The sequence below is a fragment of the Gekko japonicus genome, unplaced genomic scaffold (genome assembly GCF_001447785.1).
Source record: "Gekko japonicus isolate JY-2015 unplaced genomic scaffold, Gekko_japonicus_V1.1 scaffold2800, whole genome shotgun sequence".
Lineage (NCBI taxonomy): Eukaryota > Metazoa > Chordata > Lepidosauria > Squamata > Gekkonidae > Gekko > Gekko japonicus.
The window spans coordinates 175440-179149 of record NW_015173760.1 but is presented as its reverse complement, the minus strand read 5'-3'; the positions used below and the strand labels follow the sequence as shown (position 1 = coordinate 179149).

The 3710-nt window shown below is 51.5% G+C and overlaps 1 protein-coding gene across 1 annotated transcript in view; it reads left to right on the top strand.

The window, feature by feature from the left end:
- Positions 1–1352: 1352 nt before the first annotated feature.
- Positions 1353–3710, top strand: part of EBP (emopamil binding protein (sterol isomerase)) — a 15963-nt gene continuing 13605 nt past the window's right edge. The window contains exon 1 of the mRNA XM_015423509.1: positions 1353–1405. The gene's annotated coding sequence lies outside the window, so the exon portion shown is untranslated. The remainder of the gene's footprint in view (positions 1406–3710) is intronic.

The window sequence follows — 3710 nt, the reverse complement described above, 5'->3', positions numbered from 1 at the left end:
CCCAAGCAATGCTCCCTATAAGCTGTGGAGTCTTGTGAGCAAAAATTCTCCTTTGTGATCTCCTGGCATTAAAGTTGTGAGTGAGCGATTTGGCTGCTGCATAAATTAGTTTGCTCTGGAGCCGTCCTTCCTGAGCTAAGACAAAAATCTGCGAACTGGAGGCTAAAAACCTGTGAGCTAGCTCACACTAACTCAGCTTAGAGGGAACACTGCCCCAAAGTAAGCCTCGGATTGGGGAAATTCCTGGAGATTTGGGCGAGAAGCCTGGGGAAGGGAGGGACATCAGAGTGGTCACTTTTTTCTTTTGCAGGGCAATCACCGTCACCCCCTTTCCTCCCGAGCAAGTCCCACCGATTTCCTTCCAGGGAAGTAAGCATCAAGTCCAAGCCATTTACCCTTCGCCAGCAATGTTCCATCTAAGCTGTCGAGTCTTGTGAGCAAAATTTCTACTTTGTGAGCTGCTGGAATTAAAGTTGTGAGCGAAAGATTTGGCTACTGCATAAATTAGCTTGCTCTGGAGCCATCCTCCCTGAGCTGAGACAAAATTCTGTGAGCCGGAGGCTAAAAAACTGTGAGCTGGCTCACACTGACTCAGCTTAGAGGGGACACTGTCCCCAAGCAATGCTCCCTATAAACAACGGTGGAGTCTTGTGAGCAAAAATTCTACTTTGTAAACTACAGGCATTAAAGTTGTGAGTGAGCGATTTGGCTGCTGCATCAATTAGTTTGCTCTGGAGCCCTCCTTCCTGAGCTAAGACAAAAATCTGCGAACTGGAGGCTAAAAACCTGTGAGCTAGCTCACACTAACTCAGCTTAGAGGGAACACTGCCCCAAAGTAAGCCTCGGATTGGGGAAATTCCTGGAGATTTGGGCGAGAAGCCTGGGGAAGGGAGGGACATCAGAGTGGTCAAATGCCACAGAGGCCACCCTCCAAAGCAGTCCTTCTCTCCATGGCAATTGATCTCCAGGCGGGAGATTAGTCATAATTCCAGGAGATGTATAGACCCCCCCACCGGGAGGTTGGCAACAACCGTGCGTGAAAATGTACAGCCTGGAAAAAAGACTATAGCGCGTCTTACTGCAATCTCTCTCCCGAGTTCAATATCTCCTATTCATTTGCGGCTTTCCCGCTGCAACGCTCCCGCTTCCACAATCATCAGCCCCCCCCCCCCATCGTCCCACAATCGCCTTAGCTTCGCTTCAGCCAATCATTCTGCCGGGATGCCCCGTGACGTCAGAGTCGACGTTGCCTGCGAAGGCGGGGCGGAAGATCAATGCCCGCCCAACCTCGCGCTGGGGCAATCTTATTGGCTGGGATGCTTTATTTGGGCGGAGCTTAGAGAACGGGCTGTTGAGTTGCAAGGAAAGCTTGCGAAAGCATTGTGTGTCCGCGGCGTGAAGGAAGGTAAGGGGCGTGTGGGAGATAGCTGGAGGCGGTGGGATCGGAATCTGCTGCTTAGGGGCTAAGGTTTGTGGGGAAAGGGCACTCTGTGCATGCGCAGAGGCGGTGCTGCTAGTTGTTATTGCAGGAGTTTGCATTTCTGTCTATTCTGTCTGATTTTCAAGGCGAGAGTTGTTCAGAGGTGATTGGCCACTGCCTGCCTCTGCATAGCGACCCTAGCCTTCTTTGGTGGTCTCCGCTCCTGGGGCCGTCCCTGTTTAGCTTCTGAGATCTGATGAGATTGGGCCTGCCTGGGCCATCTGGATCAGGGCAGAGACCAACGGAGGTGGCTTGCCATTGCTTGCCTCTGCGTAGCGACCCTGGACTTCCTTGACAGTTGTTGTTCAGTCGCACAGTCGAGTCCGACTCTTCGCGACCCCGTGGACCACATCCCGCCAGGCCCTCCCGTCGGTGTTTAGTCATGCCGGCCACATGACCACGGAGCCGTCTTCGGACAGCGCTGGCTCTTTGGCTTTGAAACGGAGATGAGCACCGCAACCCTAGAGTCAGACTCTACTGCCTTTCGAGCAAGGTAACCTTTACCTTTACCTTTTCCAAGTACTAGCTGGTTACGTTCCTGTTTAGCTTCTGAGATCTGATGGAGATTGGGCCTGCCTGGGCCATCCGGATCAGGGCAGAGACAAACAGAGGTGGCTTGCCATTACTTGCCTCTGCGGCGGGAACTGGCCGGCGATGAACTGATCTTGGTAAGCACTTTGAGCTGAGTCTCACTTTACTGTCCTCTCCTGCCCCGTTGACATTATTAATACGAAGAATGCCCTGTTTTCCTGGGAGCAGGAAACAGTTGAAGCCTCTCAAACAAAATGCATTATGCTGGCCCCGATTAGGGACGCCAGCAATGTCCCCTCTAAGCTGACTTAGTGTGAGCCAGCTCACAGTTTTTTAGCATCCAGCTCACACATTTTTGTTTTAGCTCAGGGAAGATGGCTCCAGAGCAGTGTTCCCTCTAAGCTGAGTTAGTGTGAGCTAGCTCACAGTTTTTTAGCCTCCGGCGCACACATTCTTGTCTTAGCTCAGGAAGGATGGCTCCGGAGCGAACTAAATTATGCAGTAGCCAAATTGCTCGCTCGCAACTTCCATGCCAGTAGCTCACGAAGTAGACGTTTTGCTCACAAGACTCCACAGCTTAGAGGGAGCATAGCTCCAGAGCAAACTAATTTATGCAGAAGCCAAACCGCTCGCTCACAACTTCAATGCCGGTCGCTCTCAAAGCAGAATCTTTGCTCACAAGACTCCACAGTTTAGAGGGAACATTACTCCAGAGTTTGTTTAATTTCATGTTCGTGGCCTCGATAACACTGTCTAACCCATCTCCTTGGCAGACTCCCCTCCAACCACTAACCAGAGCTGACTCTGCTTCGCTTCTGAGGTCTGATGAGATTGGGGTAGTCTGGTGTATCCAGGTCAGGGTGGGTTTCTCCTCGGTGCTGGTGAATTTTGTTCTGTGGATACGGTGGGCTGAAGAAGAGGACATCTTCAAGTAGTGGGCTTATCTGTGCAAGAAAAAGTCATTGTGCAGGAGACTTACGAACCAACAAATCCACTGTGTCCCTCCTCCTGCTCCAGCCTTGTTCTGTCTTGTTTCCTCTGTCAGTGCTTACTCCAGAGTTTGTTTAATTTCATGTTCGTGGCCTCGATAACACTGTCTAACCCATCTCCTTGGCAGACTCCCCTCCAACCACTAACCAGAGCTGACTCTGCTTAGCTTCTGAGGGCTGATGAGATTGGGGTAGTCTGGTGTATCCAGGTCAGGGTGCGTTTCTCCCCGGTGCTGGTGAATTTTGTTCTGTGGATATGGTGGGTTGAAGAAGAGGAATGAAGGAGTCGGTTTCTATGCCCCCTTCAGTAATGCTAGGAAAAGTCAAGGACGGTAGGCAAAGAGAAAGACCCAACAGATTGCTTACTGCCTGATCCGTTGTCACTGCTCCTGGAGAGAATGGCTGCTATGGAAGATGGACTGCATGGTGTTATACCCTACCAAGGTGCCCCCTCTCCCTAAACCAGTGTGGTGAAGTGGTTAAGTGCGCGGACTCTAATCTGGGAGAACCAGGTTTGATTCCCCACTCCTGCACTTGCACCTGCTGGATGACCTTGGGCAAGCCATAGTTCTGGCACAGCTGTTCTTGAAAAAGAGCCGTTTCTGTCAGAGCTCTCTCAGCCCCACCTCCCTCACAGGGTGTCTGTTGTGGGGAGGGGAAGGGAAAGGAGTTTGTCAGCCGCTCTGAGAATCCTTTGGGTAGTGAAGGGC